Source organism: Phalacrocorax aristotelis, chromosome 1 (assembly GCF_949628215.1).
Source record: "Phalacrocorax aristotelis chromosome 1, bGulAri2.1, whole genome shotgun sequence".
Lineage (NCBI taxonomy): Eukaryota > Metazoa > Chordata > Aves > Suliformes > Phalacrocoracidae > Phalacrocorax > Phalacrocorax aristotelis.
In genome coordinates, this window is record NC_134276.1 from 219,013,720 (window position 1) to 219,032,194 (window position 18,475).

General features: G+C 56.0%; 1 protein-coding gene across 10 annotated transcripts in view; it reads right to left on the reverse strand.

Annotated features, from left to right (window-relative positions):
- The window catches only part of SHANK3 (SH3 and multiple ankyrin repeat domains 3), a 401,813-nt gene extending 398,549 nt beyond the window's left edge, over nucleotides 1–3,264 (reverse strand). For 3 of the 10 annotated variants that reach the window (XM_075081835.1, XM_075081830.1, XM_075081834.1), the window contains exon 1: nucleotides 3,153–3,260. The gene's annotated coding sequence lies outside the window, so the exon portion shown is untranslated. Of the gene's footprint in view, nucleotides 1–1,928; nucleotides 2,006–2,147; nucleotides 2,335–3,152 lie in introns of those variants that run through there. The other 7 variants (XM_075081828.1, XM_075081829.1, XM_075081831.1 and 4 more) reach the window with 5 other exon arrangements.
- Nucleotides 3,265–18,475: the final 15,211 nt, after the last annotated feature.

Below are 18,475 nucleotides of genomic sequence, written 5' to 3' on the forward strand. Positions count from 1 at the left end.
TACCATGCCCCGGGTAGGAGCCATCCCTGCCCCACACTGTTCCCAGCAAGTCGAGCCCCAAGCCTCGTCACCTGCATGCAAGCAATGCACACATCAGTCCCACAGTCCAAGGGTCTCTAGCTCCCACTCTCAGAGCATGGGGTCTTGTGCAACATCCACATCTGCGAGGGCTGCAGCAAATGTCGTTTGGCCAGCCCAGCAGACATTCACCACGAGCGATTGCACACCCTGCGCAAAGGCACCCTCTGGGAAGCCTAGGCCATGAGAAGACCAGAGCCCTACAGAGGTCAGTGCCCAAGCCCTCAGCTCCTCTTCTTACAACCCAAGACTCTGCCACACACACAACACACAACAGCTTAAAGAACACCTTGCATGCTAACGCTGCAAGATATTTTCCCACCATGCCTTGCTATAGGTACAGTTGCAAAGCTAGTCTCATGTTTGACTATGTTTCTCACGGATGCCTGACAGATGTAACCCTTACATCACTGAAGGCTTTGAGGATCCCTGTCCGTAGACATCAAGGCAAGAAACAGCAGGCACAGTTCCTGTTTAAATCCTATTTGCTTAAATCCATTGCTCCCTTCATGATTTACAGAAGCATCCAGAGGGTACCAACCAGTACCTGTACAGTCAAACCCAGCTCTGGAGTTTCCAGCTGCCTTGACCCAGTTTTGTAAAAGTAAGAGAGTGGCAGGCTCTCTCTTTTCTAGCAGTTCCCTGAGACATCAGGGACAGGCAAAACTGCAAGCTGAGGCCCAGACACAAGAACATAACCACACAAATCCCATGCACAGGACTGTTGAGCACACCCCAAGCCCAGAGAACAGCTCATTATCCATGACAGCCTGGAGTGGAGATCACTTACTACACAAATTGTGCTTATACACAGACAACAGAGCACACAGAAAAATGGTGCACTGAGCATCACACACAGGTATGTGCAAAGCCATGAGGGTAGATATACCCAATTACGCACCAGTACACAAGGACCACAAACATAAGTTACAAAAGCAATGGTACATGCTTCTGGATCATACCACAGGTGTCATGGTCCCCATCCTCTAATGCATGCTCTGCCTGCCTGCATGCTACTGAAAAGCAGGGCTTCTGTTCCACAGCACATACCCCCAGCCACAAACCACAGCCCCTACTTCCCAGCATGCATGTGCCGCTGCAAACCACAGCAGCTAACCTCAAGCGCATTCAGCTTACTGCAAATCTCAGCCCTTAGCCCCCAAAATAAACTCCCACTACAGCCACAGCCCCTACTTTCCAGTCCACATGCCCCAAAGCACATGACAGCCCAGCACAGGGACCCCAGTTCCGACCGCTGCTCCTGTCCTGAAGTGCCGACATCTCAACACAAGCCATGGCCCCTATCCCCCAAGACGACCCACCACAAACCACAGCTATGGCCACACCACATAAACATCCCAATGCAAGCCACTGCCCCGCTCCCCAAACCACACACCCAACCGCGCACCACAGCCCCTAACTCCCAGGATGGGCACCCAACCACAAACCACGGCCCAAATTCCCTGGCACAAGCGCACTGGGCTGCACGCCACAGCCCTATGCCCAGCACAACATCCCGCTGCAAACTACAGCCCCCACCCGGTAGCACACCAACGCGAACCAGAGCCCCTGCTCCCCTGCATGCCCCACGGCGCCGCGCCCGAGACCCCCTGCCCCGCGCAGCTGCCCCACGGCCCCCACCCACCCGGGCGCTCCCTACACGGCAGCGCACAGCCCCCAGCCCCAGCCGGCAAACCCGCCGCGGCTCCACCCGCACGGGGGGCTGCTGCAGCCGCCTCTCCGACCCGCCGCGGCACCAGACCTTGGCAGCCACGCGTCCGGCCCGCCGGCGGGCAGAGCCCTCCCGCCTGTGCCCCGGCGACCCGCCGCCCCTCCGCCCGAACGCGCACCTGCGCGCCCGGAGCCGGACCCGGAGCCGGACCCTCGGCGGCCGCCCGGGGTGCGACCCCCGGGGCAGCGCAGCCGCCCGCTCCCCCGCGCAGAGCTGACCCTGCCGCCGCGGGCGTCCGGCTCGGCACCGCGCACCGCGCTCCCCGCCCCGGCCCCGCCACCGCCACCGCCACCGCCCCCGCCGCGCGGGGCAGTCCGGCCCCGGAGCCGCTCGTTACCTGCGGGGCGGCGGGCGGCGGGGCCCGAGCCACCATAGCCGCGGCGCGCCCGGGGGCAGCGGCGGCCGCCGGCTGCGGGAGAGGCGCGGAGCGGGAGGCGGGGGCGGCGGGGCCGGGGCGGGGAGCGGTTCGGTGCGCGCGGCGGATCCTCCGCGAACTCGGCCCCCGCCGCCGGCAGCGGGTGTTAGTTTAAGGAGTTGTCATGGCAACGGGGAGCCGGTGCGCGCGGGAAGGGGCGGGCAGAGGGAAACTTCAGAGGCGGCTGCTCCGGCCCCGGCCCCGCACCGGCCCCGGGGGTCTCCGCCCCGCAGCCGCCACCGCCACCGCGGGCTCTCCGCTGCCCGGCGCGCCGCGCCCCCGCTGCTTCCTCGGCGCTTCGGCCCCCCGGGCTCTCCCCGTTCCCCTGGGCTCCCCCCCCGCTCCCCGGTGCCCTCCAGCCCCCTTCGCCCGCGGGGACGTGCTCGGCCTTCCCCCGCCGGCGGCCCCGCCAGCGGAAGCCCCGGGAAGAGCCGGCGGGTGGCGGCCTGCGGACGGGGGCAGGGGGCAGTGCTGGCCTCCAGCGCACTCCCGCGTGGGGCACCCCACGGCCGCGCAGGCAGGTCCTGCGCTCATGGGGCCGGGCCGTGTCAGCGGGACGCCGCGAGAGCAGGGCAGGGCTCCTCACCCTGGGGTCCCGGCACAGCCACCGCCTATGGCCCAGCCCCACGGCCCTGCGCCGTGCTGCCCCACAGACCTGCCCCATGGCGTAGCCACAGCCAAGAGCTGTGCTCCAGCCCTGCGCTGCCAGTCCAGCCCCACTGAGCCCACAGCAAAGCACCGGGGCCAGCCCACCCCGCTGACCCCAGAGTGAGGTACCAGAACAGTCCCAGCCCTGCTGCCCCCAGCAGGGGAACCGCCTGCCCCCCCACAGGGGTCTTCCATCCACACGGCCCCGCAGGGAGAAGAGGTGCCCCAGCCCCATGCTGCTCAGGGGTGGCAGGGTTCCCCCAGCCCCAGTGTCCCTACCTGGCACAGGCCCACGTGCTCCTGCACAGGCTGCTCTGGCTCCTGGCGCCTGCTACGCTGGAGCCTACAGGAAACCCGCGGCCGCCAGCTCAGCCCCTTTCCTGCCAGGAAGGGGACACTCCTGGCCCCTGCCAGGCTACCGCCCCTCTGTATGCCCGGCGTCCTGCCACAACCACACTGAGGCAGCAGCCCAGGACGTGCAGACGTCCTGGGTCAGGGTCTGGCCACAGGGTCCCATGTGCACACACGCAGCTGCATATGCATGTGTTTGGGGTGCTATGGGGTGCTGTGCATCATATGGGGTAGGTGTCATGCACAGCTTTGGGGTCTGTGTGCATCTGCAGGGGTCAGGATGTGCCTGTGCATCTTATCTGTGGAGCCAGGAAACACCTTGCCAGAGCAGAGATTCTCCTTTCCTGTGGGAGCACCGCAGGCCCGGAGGAAACCCTGCTACAAGGCCGGAGCAGAGCGCCACAGCACTGTCCGCAGCAGTGCTGGATGGACAGACAGGCAGATGGAGAGACAGACAGCGCCCTGGCCTTAGACGCTTGCTGGGGCACACAGTCTGCCCTGGCCAGGCGTGGATGGGGCAAGCTTGGGCAGAGCCAGAGCAGCCAAGGCAGGGTGCAGAGCCGAGCCAGGGAGCACATGCCCAGGCCACAGCACTGTTGTTCGTACAGCTGTGGCAGGAAAGAGGCACCCTGCCCAGCCCAGCTGCATCTGCGCACCCTGTGGGGACACCCCTTCCCACCCTGCTGCCCTCCCTGGTGTGCCCCCATACCCGTTCCACCTACCCTCCCTGGCGTGCCCCCATACCGCCTCTGGCTGCCCAGCCTGGTGTGCCCCATCTGCTGCTCTGCTCTGCAGTCTCCATGTATGCAGCAGCAGCATGCAGCCGCGGTGCAGCTCAAGGATGTGTGTCTGAGTGGGGTCCACTGGAAGGAGGTCAGGCATGCCTTCAACAGTCTGACTGAGCTGCATAGGGACCCACGTCTGGCAGCTGCAGGGCCCCATGTGCCAGTTCTGAATGCCACGTCCTCCTCCAGGAACAGGCTGCCTCACCCCAGGCAGCATCTTTGTCCCTGCCTGACAATTGTCCCACCTTTGGGCAGTGGGAATCACTCTGCAGCAGGCACACCTGGCCTGGGAGAGCCGCAGGAGAGAGAGACCCGTCTAGCCAGCTGCAGGACCTCGCAAGGATCCTTTCCCCACCCGTGGGACAGCTTTTCAGCAACCCCTGGGACCTGCACTGACCATAGCTCCTATACATCCCTGCTCCGCTCTCTGAGGGGAGTGCAGCCACCAAGGGATGTCTTCCTATGACTTTCCAGGTCAGTGTTGCCACCTCAGAGGCTCGAAATAGCGTCCAGGCTCTGCCTGTGCCTTTGGCCTGGTTTTGATCATGAGATGTTTAGTTACAATTCTTTGGGCATTTTTTAGCTCATGAAGGCAAACTTCCCGGATTTCCCTCATGAGCCTGGAGAGCCGAGAACGCACTGTTCCCATAAAGCTGACACGTTCCCCCAGACCCATGACTCCAAGCATTTTCTGAGTACTGCAGTGCTCACACCAGCAGTTCAGAGCTGGTGCTGTGATAACGTCTGCAGTCCCACAGTGTTAGGAACAAGTCCCAGCTGCACAGGAGGGAAACAGGTCCTGGGGTCATAGGAATGGGACTGGACCCTAGACACAGGAGTGGGATAGGTACTGGTCTCACAGCCCTAAAAACCCCTCCTAGGCAAAACAACACATGAACAGGTCCTGGTAGAGATTAAGCAACCAGATACTGGCTGCACAGCACAGGGAGCAATTAAACTGTTAGGGATGGGCCTCAGTGGGGTGGGTGGGGCAAAAACTCATCCTTCTGGCCAGCAGGCCCCAGGGAAGGCAGAGTGGGAGACCTTATCCCAGGTCTCCCTGAGCTGTGGTGGGGCAGCCCACTCCTGAGCTCCTTCACATTACAGCCCAGGCACGGGGCAGCTCAATATGAGCAGCATCTGACATATTGAATGTGGCAGCTCCCCTTGAGACCAACCAAGTGTGAAATAGAGCCAGTATGAGCTGGGAGAAGAGACATTGCTCAGGGGAGAACAGCCAAAACTGTGCTCAGCATAGAGTATTTCTGCAGCGGTCAGCGCATGTAGTGTGGAAAATGAGGAACCCCATGCCAATGTCTGTACATCCAAATGACCCACAACATGCACACAGCCGAAGGAGGTGAGCACCTCTGAGCCAGGGCAAGCCCAAGGAACAGGAAGCCATCCCTTCTTCTGCCCCTTAGGGAAGTCCCAGTGCAGTCCTGTGGAGTGGACCCATGCTTGTGTCCATGCAGAGATGAGAAGCTTATGAACACGACCCTGAATGACCACAGGCCATGCTAGTCCTGGCTGAGCCTCAGCCTGCAAAGAGATGCATAGGTATGACACCATGTGTGCAAGCACATAAGGCAGGTCAGTCTGTTGGCGTGCAGTCCAGGAGGCTGAACCAGCACAAAATGACAGGCTCTGGCTCAGTGAAGCGGGAGTCCCAACTGGGGGTGCTCTGCCATGGGCAGGTCAATGGTGGTACACACACTCCTGGGGGATATGGGCACACCAGCCCCAGGGAGCAGGCAGGGGGTTCAACAGAGCTGTGGGGGGTCCCCACCTGGGGCTGGCACAGGTCAGGGACTTCAGACAAGTGCTGTGCCTTGGAGCATGGGGCATCTGTGCAGAACGAAGCTTGCCGCCCGCGTTGCTTTCTCCAAAGGTCAGAGAACAAGTGCAATGCAAATGCTGGCGAGTGGGAAGCAGCAGGAAGCTGTGTCTCCCAGACTGGAGTGTGGAGCCAGGCGGAGGCAGGGCCCATCTGGTCCCTCCCATCTGACAGCCAAGAGGATAGTAGAGACCATGCAGGGGACCCACAGGAGGCAGGGGAAGGGGGCAGATGTGGAGGGCAGCCGGAGCTGCCCAGCTCTAGCAGAGTTTGCTCCCAGGCATGCCAGGGCACCCCACAGTGCAGGCCTGGGAAACCAAGTCCTGCAAAGGAGCTGAGGAGACTCCACAGGCAGGCAGTTTCTGCGTGGTGATGTGCCCTCCACAAGGAAGGAGCTTGGATGATGACCGTGGAAAGGCCAGAGGACCAGACAGCTAGGCAGACCTCAGGGGCTGCAGCGGGGATCCAGGCATCCCAGCTTCCTGCCCACCATTGGGCAGTCTTGGCTGCTGTGGCTTCACGTGGGGATGCTGTGCAATGCCCAAGGTGCAAGTCTCACTGCAGGGAAGCAGAGGCAGGTGGTATATCTTTTTCATACTCAGTGCGTGAGCTGTGCTGCATCTGGAGCGGGGAGCTGCCTTCCCCATGTGCAGACTTCTATAAATGTGCTTTGCTGAGATCCTGCAGGCCCTGACAGGGGCAAGTATTAGGGCAACAGGGCCCAGTATCAGAGGGACAGCTCAGCTCCCCCTCCTCCTTCGAGCCTCCCTGCTTCACACTTGCTCTTCCCAGCACTAATTGGCCCAAGGCACAGCATGGGATGGCAGGGAGGTGGGAGGCTGGCTGAAACCCCTTCTGTTGCTGCCTTTGGAGTGAAGGACATGGCAGCAGAGGGTGCTTCTACTCTCCAGTGCACTGCACAGTGAAAGAGCTCTGCACATGAAAGCCAGAGGGGCTGGGCTGGAGCTAGCTGGGGTCAGAGGCAGGCTGGCAATTGCTGCAGGGCCGGCAGCGTGCCCAGCAGTCCTGGCGGCACAGAGGGGATTGTGCCTGCTCCTTCAGCCTGCATCCAAATCCAGTCCCCAGGAAGGCCAGGACATGGGCAGGGAACTTCTTAGGCAGCTCTGGAAGAGGCTTTTGCTCTGGCATAGGTTAGAATGAAAACACAGCTGTGGATGCCCCAACCCTGGAAGTGTTCAAGGTCAGATTGGACAGGGCTTTCAGCAACCTGATCTAGTGAAAGATGCCCTTGCTCATGGCAGGGGGGTTGGACTAGATGATCTTTAAGGGTCCCTTACAACCCAAACAATTCTGTGAGCCAGCAAATTCTATGATTCTGTGTGCTAGCAAAAACCTCTCTCACCATATAGTGACACCACTTCTCCTGAGGCACTCTGAGAGCTTAGGGACTGGCTCCAAGGAGAGTAGCAATTGGCTTCAGCTGAGCACAGGCAAGGACAGGGCTAATGCCTTGGGCAGAGTGTGCCAACAGACCTGTGCACCGGACAGCACTCCAGCCATGGGTTCACCACTGCTCTCTGCAGCTCTTGGTGGGTGAGTCTTGCTGAACTCAATGCTTAGAGCTCCATTAGAGTCACACTGCTGAAAGCTCTGGATGGAGATGGTGCATCACCCACAAATGGTGACGATACAGGACCATTGCAGTGTGGCTTCTCAGCGGCACTGGCTATCTCAAGCAAAGCTTCAGGTCACTGCTGTACTCCAAGTCCCACAGACTGGCAAGCAAATTCAAGGTCTGGGCCCTTACCTGCAGGGTGCACCATGACACCATTCCAGCCCAAGGATCCTGAAGCTCTGGGCGAAGGCCATGACTGACCACATTGCTCCTCAAGCACAACAGCACTGTCCCCAGCCAGGGTGAGCTGTGTCAGTTTAGGGACAGCTTGCTGAGAGCTCACAAGGCTCCCCTTCTAGCCTCACTGCCTCCTGCTCTGAGCACCGCCACTCCTCGCTGGGCCACCTCTGCAACCATGGGTACAGAGCAGCCAAGACACCAAAGAAGGCATACAGTATTTATCCCCCACATTGCCCTTCCCAAGGCAAATGCCCAGTGGCTGCATTTGCCCACCAGCACTGCTGGTGTATGTGCAATAGTTGCATTTGGGGTCTGCTTGGACCCAGTATCTCTGGGCTGCATTCTGCCTCTGCACTGAGTTACCTGGCTGCTCATAGAATAAACTGGATATTTTCTGGGACTCCTTCTTTGTTCCATGTCCCATATGCTGGATCCCATGCTGCCCCCTTCATGGACATTCCTAGGTGTTTGGTACAAAGCTGGTGGTCCAAGGACAGCTCTAAACGGTGGACAAATACAGGACAAGGTCTTGTGTTTTCCATCTCTTGATGATAGCAGAAGGTGCAGCTGTCTCTTTTCCCTGAGCTCATGGTTTAGGAGCAGCTGCTGTGGGACTCTGAAATGTCAGATCTTCCTAGCTGACACAGATAAGCCTTGGGCTCTGCCAGCAGCAACCTCTGAGCGTGCCATTAAGGGCACACCATAGTCATCCCTCTGCTTCCTGCAGCAGAGGCTTTGATGAGTGCATGTGTCCCACTGCGCATCTATCTGATTCAGGCTGTAATCTACCTGGGCAGAAAGCACGGGCATATGGTGAGGGGGAGTGAGGTGGCAGCCCTAGGCCACTGGTTGCAGCCTATCCTTTCTCAAAAACTATGTCATGCAGCACTACTACATTGTAGCAACATATAAATCACCTTGTATCTTACCATATTTTCTGCCCTTGGCACTTGTGCGGTGCTGGGAGGCAGCTCCAGAACATCACCACCTACAGCCTATGCACAGCTTTGGGCAGCATTACCCGGCTCTGGAAACCTCCCGTGCTGAGGTTTGGACACAGTCCCTGTAGACCTGCTGCTAAGGACTCTGGCTAACTATCGTTAGTGAAACGGCTTCTTCTGTACCAATGTCCTGTGTTACCATCTCCTTCTCTAGCCCCTCCTGCTGCATGGCAAATGCCTTGTCTCTTGGGCGCCTGACTGTTGCAGTGGGCTGCTCTCAGCACACACCTGTTGAATGTGAAGTCTTGGCATGCGCCTTAGATAACCCTCAACACAAGACAAATGTTATAGCAAGAGTTAAGAATGCTTTTACTAGGATGCAACCATCAACAATGCTGTGCCTAGGATCAGGCAGGTAGGTAACATTAAAAGCTTTACTTACAGCTTCCTGTGCTGTAATGCAGAGTTCTCTCTCTCCTTCTAACCAGATCACACCCATCAGGATGCTGATACAGTCTTTGGCCACAGTCCTTACTCCAAACCTCTACCCTAGCTTTTGTTTTCCTGTAGAGGAATTTGCTTTGGTGCTACAGACACCTTGGTCCACTGAACTCTCCCTTGGCCTCTTTTCAGGTTCACACTTTGACTCTCTGAATGCCAGTATTTGTGCTTCTCCCAAGAATTGCAGACCACCTTACCTAGTGTGCAGAAATGCTGCAGGCCCCCAAGCATGGCAACGTGCAGCTGCCTTGTACCCAAGGTTCATGTAGAGCCTCTCAGCCTCTTTGGTGCTTCATGAAGTACAGTTAACCTCCCATGGTAGAAGACTTTATTCCACCCCACTGGGCATATGGCCCAGCCCTTTCCGTGCTCAGCCTTCTGAGCCTATTTTTCATATAAACATATTTTCAAAGTATTCTCTCTACCAGCTTGCAAAGAATGCCAAATTCAAGTCCTGACGAGCTTTATACCAAGAAACAACTACAACTCCACTGGGGTGGCATCACCAGCACCAAGGCATAAAATTTATGTACTCCCAAGATTCACAAACAAGCTAAACTCTTGCAGTCCCTGCTGGGAAAACAGATGCTGGTCTCCCAGACCATACCAGCCAGCTTCTCTGCCTACAGACTGGGGCCATGTCTCTATACTGCCCGCAGTTGGCAGCACCCACCCCATCTGGTGCAGACCAGAAAGGCTGGGCTGAGGCAGGGCTCAGCCTGAATGAAGTGCAGACATCTGGGACCTGCCTGTGGTCCTTCTGTGGGTGGCCCCAAGCCCTCTTGGTCGCTCCTAGTCCTGAGGCTGGGTGTGCCACTGTGCCCTGTATGGGCGCTGAGGCACACTGATCTTCTGCAGCCAGGCCACCAGCCAGCCTAAGCACCATTTGTGCTTGACTCTGCATCATATCCGAAAAGTCATGGCAGTCAGGCAAAGCCCTCAGTGACTGGAAAAAAGGAAACACAATGCCCATTTTTAAAGAGGGTAAAAAGGAGGACCCTGGGAGCTGCCAACCAGTCAGCCTTGCCACTGTGCCTGGTAAAATCATGGAGCAGTTTCTCCTGGAAGACATGTTGAAACATATGGAAAACAGGGAGGTGATTAGAGACAGCCAAGATGGCTTACAAAGGGCAAATCATGCCTAACTAATCTAGTGGCCTTCTACACTGGAGTAACTGGATCAGTGGACACAGGAAGAACTATGGATGTCATCTACCTAGACTTCTATAAGGTCTTTGATATGGTCCCTCACAATGTTCTTGACGATCAGTTGGAGAGATATGGGTTAGAGGGATGGACTGTTAGATGGATCAGGAATTATCTGGATGGCCATATACAAAGAGTTTCAGTCAATGACCAGCAGGTCGAGGGAGGTGATTCTCCCCCTCTGCTCTGCTCTAATGAGACCCCACCTGAAGTACTGCATCCAGCTCTGGGATCCCCAGTACAAGACATGGACCTGTTAGAGCAGGTCCAGAGGAAGCCACAGAACCGATCATGGGGCTGGAACACCTCTCCCATGAAGAAAGGCTGACAGAGCTGGGGTTGTTCAGCCTGGGGAAGAGAAGGCTCCAGGGAGATACTACTGCAGCCTTTCAATACTTAAAGGGGGCTTGTAAGAAAGATGGAGAAAGACTTTTTACCAAGTGCTGCAGTGACAGGAGAAGGGGAAATGGTTTTAAACTGAAAGATGGTAGGCTTAGATTGGACATAAGGAAGAAACGTTTTACACTGAGGGCAGTGAGACACCAGAACAGGTTTCCCAGAGAAGTTGGGGTTGCTCCATCCCTGGAAGTGTTCAAGGTCAGGTTGGACAAGACTTTGAGCAACTTGATCTAGTGAAAGATGTTTCTGCGCATGGCAGTGGGGTTGGACTAAATTGTCTTTAAAGGTCCCTTCCAACCCAACCCAACCCATTCCGTGATTTTATGATTCTACAATTTTATGACCAGTTTCCTCCAGCCCTGCTCCAGACAGGCTGGCACGCTCTGCACCCAGCCTGGCTGCCCTGAAGTGGCCAGAAGCTGTGTCCAGGTGGGAGAGCTGCAGCCCTTCAGTCTAGAAAATGGACATGACTGCATGAAGAGATGTCAGGCTAGCTCAGTGTGATCTTTGTTTGGTGAGATGCGCTGTGGTTTCTGTACATCTCCATGGCCCACGTTTTTTTTCCTACATAGCTTGTCCCAAGGCCTTGCCCTCTGTTACGGTCACCCTAGGAGGCATGCTGCCTCCTGTAAGCCCTCTCCCCTTGCTGAGGGGTGCAGCAGCACCAGGCCAGCATGGCCCAGGCATTTTGACCTTCATCACCTCCCTGGAGGTCCTGCAGCACTGGCTGGAGTGGCCACAGTCCCTGTGGGGGTACCCATTCCTACATCTGACCAGGCCACCCTCTGCTGAAGGTTGTTGTTCAGGGGTCGTCATTTGATTGCATCCCCACTTGTGCCCAGAGGCAGGCCCTGGGCAGAGCCTTGCTGGTGATGGCTGTCCTGACTCTGGCAGCTCTGGGCTGGAGGCTGCTGTGTCCTGCCTGATCCCCAGACGACCCTATGTCATCCTTGGGGAAGGGGAAGGCGAAGAGGAAAGGGAAAGGGAAAGGGAAGGGAGCCTTGCAGCACCTGGCCACACACGCTGCAGTAGTCTGGCTTCCCCAGAGAATTAACTTCTGCAGGGAGCATGTGGCACAGGCCTTTCTGGACGTTTAGTTAACCAGGTCTCACAGGGGCCAGCATCTGTCTGAGATATCATTGTGCATGCTTGGCCCTGTTTGGGCACCACAGATTCCCTGGGCTCCTCTCACAGCAACATCCCCCAGCAGCACTGCAGGGTGGGTGAGCCATCCTCCACATTCCATACCATAGCTACCCTGTCCCCATGTGCTGTGCCAAGAAATCCTCCTGGGGACAGGCTTGTAAATGGAAACCATCTGCCCTTGGAAAGGGGAGCTTGTAGGGAGACAACTGAGCTGGGTAGAGCAAGATGTTCAGGGCAGGACTGGCTTGGGATGGAGTGGAGAGACAAGGAGGCTGGCAGAGGAGGATGGAGTCAGACCTGGATGTGTCGGACACATTCACTGCCCTGCAACACGAATGAGCACTTGCTGCCTGCCTCCCGGGGGTTCTGCTGGCAGCACCTGCCCCTTCCCGCTGCTTAATCACCATTCTCTATGATAATGAGTCGACAGCTCCTTAAGGGAAACACGCCTGCTAATTAAGCCCTTAATTTGGTGACACTGCACATTTCCAGAGGCTGTCTGCCTGCTTGCCTGCAAGGACATCCTGTCCCAGCCTGGCCATGACACAGCCCTCTGACATGAGGCACAGACCCCCACTGCCCAGGCTTTCGCCACAGAGGGTGGTGAAAAACAGCCAGTACCACACCCCTGCACCTCAGCCATCATGGTGCTGGAGAGTACGCCACGCTGTCTGCAGAGCAAGGACATGCAGGGCCACACGCATGTGTGCACAGGGAGGGCTCATCTGGGCCATGCACACACACAGACAGTGCTCACCACAGGCAGCATTCACTGCGGGCAGCACTCCACATGCCCATGCACATGCATGGGCAGTGCTCACCACAGGCAGTACACACGCGGAAGGTGCTCGCTGCCGGCTGTGCACGCACACAGGCAGCACTCACCACATGCTACATGCGGTTGTGGACACTGCTCATTTGGACAGTATGTCTTTTCACTTTTCACTCTGCTATGTGTGTCACTGGTTCACATTAAGTTTTACTCTGCTTGGGAAGGACTAGCTGATGTCTCTGGTATGTGTTCATTAGCTTTGGGGCTGTGGTGGTTGGGGCCAGGTAAGGGAAGAACTGGCTGGCCAGGAGAGAGTGGATGAGTGCCACAACATACTGTGAGGGATGCCTGTAAGTAGTGAGAAGAGGCAGCAGCTTCGGACCCACTGCAGGTGGGCCATCACTTTATGGCAGGTCTCTGGGTATGATGGAAGTCCTGAGGTCTACGGGCTGAGCTGGTGGGTGTCTCTGCCCCCTTGGATGGTGGAGTTAACAGATGCAGGCAGTGGTGGTTCATTGCACCCCATGAGAGCTTTGCACAGGCAGCACTCTCAGCCTGTTCCTCTTGGCGCTCAGGGAGGAGTACTTTGGATGGCACAGGCACAGATCGTGCCAGAGGTTTCCACTCCCAGGTCCTTGCTCTGTCACACTTGACTATGGCAGAAGGGCCTCCTGTTCCCTTTGGGTCCATGAAACTAATGGTGCTGATGTACTGGGGGATATTTCTGCAGGGACTGGCTTTGGCCAGGATAACCATGGTTTGTCACCTCTGTGCTGCACCAAAGCACTCTGCCTCACTCGTGCAGGCTGGAAGAGACCAGCAGGTAGACACAGGGCTGCATGTGAGCCAGCAGCTTTGCCAACCAAAGGACCAGGAACATCTCCCTTGGGTGCCCACCTGCATGTCAGCACAGCATAGCATGGCATGACCTGGTGTGTTCACACTGCACCGGTGTCCCACAGCCATCATGGGGGACACAGGGCTCAGCGGATGGTGCCCTGCCACCATGTCCTCCATAAGCACACAGGGCCAAGTGGGGCACGTCTGCTGCCTGGAGCACAGGCAGCTGGGGACCTCACAGCAGAACAGGAGTCACTGCATGTCATGGGACAATTTCCCAGCCACAGCTGGGCTGTGGCGTACGAGAGTCTCCGTTGGGCTGGAGGGTCAGGGACTACATGTGTGCTGTCTGGCAGCATGTGTGGGGCCTCTGGAGCAGGGGCAGTTGGTAACTCCACTCATGTCCTGAGAGGATGAGGGTTGTTGCCCCTCCCCACAGCAGAGCCTGGCCGAAGATGGATCGGACCTGCTGCAGAAAGCTGACAGCAGCCTCTCCCCTCCCAGCAGCATGCTAATTAGTGAGGTGCTAAGCCCTGAATATTATTCATTGCTGTGATTACACATTCAGATAAGCACGAGTCGTGCAGTTATTGCCATGTGATTACAGCTCACTCTGGGATTAATCAGGTATCTCTCTCCCTCAAAAACCCTGGAAGTCAGTTGCAGTGATCTGCAGGAATAGCCAGTGAGTGGGGAGGGAGCTGCTGGGATGGAGACAGAGATGGACCGGGGTGAGGGAAGGTGTGGGGAACATGCTGGTGACAGGGGTAGGAACAGGGATTGGGATGGGGACAGGGATGGTGCTGGCACCAGGGCAGGGAATGGGTCTTGGGCAGTGGACAGGGATAGAGATGATAACTTTGGAAAGGGCATGTGAGTGGGGGAGGGAGGGAGATAAATCAGGGGAGGCCAAGCACAGTTTAGCTGCAAGGGGTGATTTCACAGAGACATATTAACACAGCAGGCTGCTATGAGACCACATCAGGGTTTGCTCGGTGTGCCAGTGCTCAGTTCAGGATGCAGCTCTGAGGGTTGCAGGGCAGGCACCTGGACATGGAGGAGCCCTTCTGAGCCAGCAGAGAGTGACCCACCACAGACTGCACCAGAGAGAGTAGTTTGCCCACAGCCAAGCAAGGAGCCTGTGGTGGGTGCTCAGGACATGCTTGGAGGGAGCTGTCTGGAGCGAGGTGGGGGTTGCATCTTATTCATGCAAACACTTGAGAAGTGATGTACCTGGGCACATCAGTGCTGCGGACACACAAGGCAGGATCCTCAGCATCCCTCCCCAGGGGCCAGAGGTCCCTGCCTGCTGGGTTGCACTGCCAAGGGGCAGCAGGGTACAAGGCAGGCAGCTGGGGAGCAGGCGTGGCTCATGCCAGAAGATGAGCTGTTGCCCCAGACCCCACTGGCACAAAGGCACTGCCTTACATCTGTAGGCCTGTCCAGGGAGGATGTAGCTGCTGCATTCATAAGCCTAGGGCTCTCTACAACTACTTGAAAGGAGGTTGTAACGAGATGGGTGTTGATCTGTTCTCCCAAGTTACTAGTGATAGGACAAGACGAAATGGCCTCGAGCTGCATCAGGGGAGGTTTAGATTGGATATTAGGAAAAAATTTTTTACTGAAAGAGGGATCAGGCATTGGAACAGGCTGCCCAGAGAGGTGGTGGAGTCACCATCCCTGGGGGTGTTCAAAAAACATGTAGATGTGGCACTTCAGGGCATGGTTTAGGAAGCATAGTAGTGTTGGGTTGATGGTTGGACTTGATGATCTTAGAGGTCTTTTCCAACCTTAATGATTCTATGAAGTGCCTCAGGAACCTAAGCTCTTCTGGGCTGTGGGGCAAGGGCCACAGCTGTCTCCCTCTGCATAACAGCCACAGAAAGAATGTGTCCAAAGGAGCTGCTCAGTTTGCCCCAGAAACAGAGACTGCAGAAAAGGGGCAATACGCCACAGCATTGCTGAATGTGATGTAACTGCCCAAGATCTGCTTGGACTGAGCTCCAGGGACAGCATGCACACTAGAGTCTCCTGTACATACATCAGATTGCATCTGGGCAAAGTGTTCCCCTTCTCACCATCTCTGGTTTAGGCACATCCTGGCATGCTCACATGGATATTGAGTACAAAGGAGACTCAGACAGGGCACGCTGCCAAGCCTGCCTGCCTGGCTTCCTAATCCAGCAGCGCTGGGCAATCATGCCTCCCTCAGTCTCTGCCACAACTAAAGATGTACATGGCACCTGCTTTCAGTAAGACATAGGCAGACCCATGGCACCACCAGGCAGAGCAGCCAGTGAGCACAACGCTGTGACACGGGACCGTCCTGGGCACAGGCTGTGGCATACAAACCCATGAAACAATTGGGAACACTATCCTAATGCACAGCACTCACAGGCAGAGGAGGACCCTGAGCCCAAGGCACCAGGAGTGCACACTGTGCACTCACACCAGCCCAACCCTGGTATCATGACACAGTGACAATGTTATGATGCAGAAAGGATGCACTACCACAGCCAGACCACACCAGTCTTCCTTGTCCCCATCCCCATGAACTGGTTCCTCAGGAACTACTCTGGTAGCTTCAGGGTCTCATCCTTGTCTCATGTACAATCTGTTACATGGGCCAAAAGCCTGGTTGTGATGACTCTTGTCAGCAGACTTCACCTTTGGTACCAAGGGCATCTGTTCAGCAATAAAGCTTATAGGCAAGGCTCCCCCAGGGCAATCGTGCCCATTCCTCTGGGAGCTGAAGTCACTCCACCCTACCTCGCTGCCTGCTCCAGGCACAAGCACATCTATAAACTGCCTTTGCAGTAATGGCCATGGAAGAGCAGGAACATGAGGAGAAAACCAGACCCTGGGAAAGTCACACACTGTTTCACTGCACAGAGAGCCACCCCTGCGGCAGGCACAAGGGCACAAGCCCCACACAGTGGTCCTGTCACCCAGCTCCTGGCCAGTGGGTCTCAGTCACCACAGAGGGTGGCATGGGACCAGTGCTGAGCAAAGGGAGCAGCTTGGACATGGAAGCTAGTCTGTTGAGTACCCCATGGACTGTGCCCCAGCGAGCCTCACAGGAGTGAGTTGCACAGTCGCACTTTGAAGCACACTCCAGCTGCACACTTGCTTTTGCTGGTTTCGTAGCTGCTTGTTGCTAAACAACACATAAGCAAGCACTTTTTCTGGCTACTGGTCCTTCACTGAGAGATGGAGTAAATCAGGCTGCAGCCACTGGCTGCGGAGATCTGCCTCCACAGGACACTGACCAGGGTGAAGGGATAGCAGCCAGTGCCCATGCGGGAAGCCCCACAGCCACTGATCTGTGTTACAGCTAGTACCCATGAGCTGAGCACAGGAAAGCAGCCCTGGTGCTCCACAGGCCTCATGCCACAGCAGATACCAGTCCCAGCACAGGAGTGAACTGCTGCACCACAGCCACCCTTACACTGCACCATCCATTGTGGGCATGGCTCATTGTGGGAGATGCAGCACTTCTGCTGTGGTTGCAGCTACTCCTCAGATGGCTGGGAAGATCATATCCCCAGCTCTCTTCTCCTGCTCATCACAGGGCTCTGAGACTGCAGCACTGGCTATGCTGGGCTGCTCCTGCAGGCCTGGGAAACAATGGGGAGAGCAAAGAGAATCTCAGGGCTCGGCAGCAGCAGATGCCTGCAGCTCAGACCCAAGGAGGAAGGGAGACTTTGCACCTCAGAAGGAAGAACTTGCATGTGTGGGGCTGGTTCCCACTGCAGTTCAGAGTGCAGATGAGAAATGTGGGTCTTTCACACCCCAGACCCTTCTTGCATGGAGCCATGTTCTCAGGAACTGACTCATACGGACAGAACTACTGAAACTGCTCTCAAAAACAGACTTTGGGGTTCACCTTTTCTGCAAAATTGGACAGAGGCCCCAGGAACCAGAACAATCCCCATGGGTACTGAAACCTTTGCGGCACCGTTAGCTAGCACGTGCAAACTCACTGAAGTGCACACACAAATACAGTGCAGGGAGAGACCACGTGCACCTAAACTGGGAGATGAGTGGCTAGAGAGCAGCCCTTGAGAAAGGGATTGGCGGTGCTGGTTAACAGCAGGCTCAATAGAAGCAGGCAGTGTGCCCTGGCAGTCCCTTTTGAGAAGGACGTGAAGGTCCTCCAGAGAGTCCAGGAAGGGCAACAAAGCTGGCAGCAGGGCTGGAAGGCATGTCCTACGAGGAGCGGCTGAGGACTCTGGGTTTGTCTAGCTGGGAGGAAGGAGGCTGAGGGGCGACCTCGTTGCTCTCTGCAGAGTCCTGAGGAGGGGACGTGGAGAGGGAGGAGCTGATCTCCCTGGGATCCAGGGGCAGGACACCTGGGAATGGGTCAAAGCTGCACCAGGGGAGGTTCAGACTTGACATTAGGAAGCATATCTTTACCGACAAGGTGGTCAAACACTGGAACAGGCTTCCCAGAGAGGTGGTCAATGCCCAATGCATGTCAGTGTTTAAGAGGCATTTGGACAATGCCCTTAATAACGTGCTTTAACTTGTGGTCAGCCCCGAAGTGGTCAGGTGGTTGGACTAGATGATCAGTGTAGGTCCCTTACAACCGAAATGTCATGTCTCTTCTTTTTTCTTTTCTTTTCTTTTCTTTTCTTTTCTTTTTTCTTTTCTTTTCTTTTCTTTTCTTTTCTTTTCTTTTCTTTTCTTTTCTTTTCTTTTCTTTTCTTTTCTTTTCTTTTCTTTTCTTTTCTTTTCTTTTCTTTTCTTTTCTTTTCTTTTCTTTTCTTTTCTTTTCTTTTCTTTTCTTTTCTTTTCTTTTCTTTTCTTTTCTTTTCTTTTCTTTTCTTTTCTTTTCTTTTCTTTTCTTTTCTTTTCTTTTCTTTTCTTTTCTTTTCTTTTCTTTTCTTTTCTTTTTTCTTTTCTTTTCTTTTCTTTTTTCTTTTCTTTTCTTTTCTTTTTTCTTTTCTTTTCTTCTCCTCTCCTCTCCTCTCCTCTCCTCTCCTCTCCTCTCCTCTCCTCTCCTCTC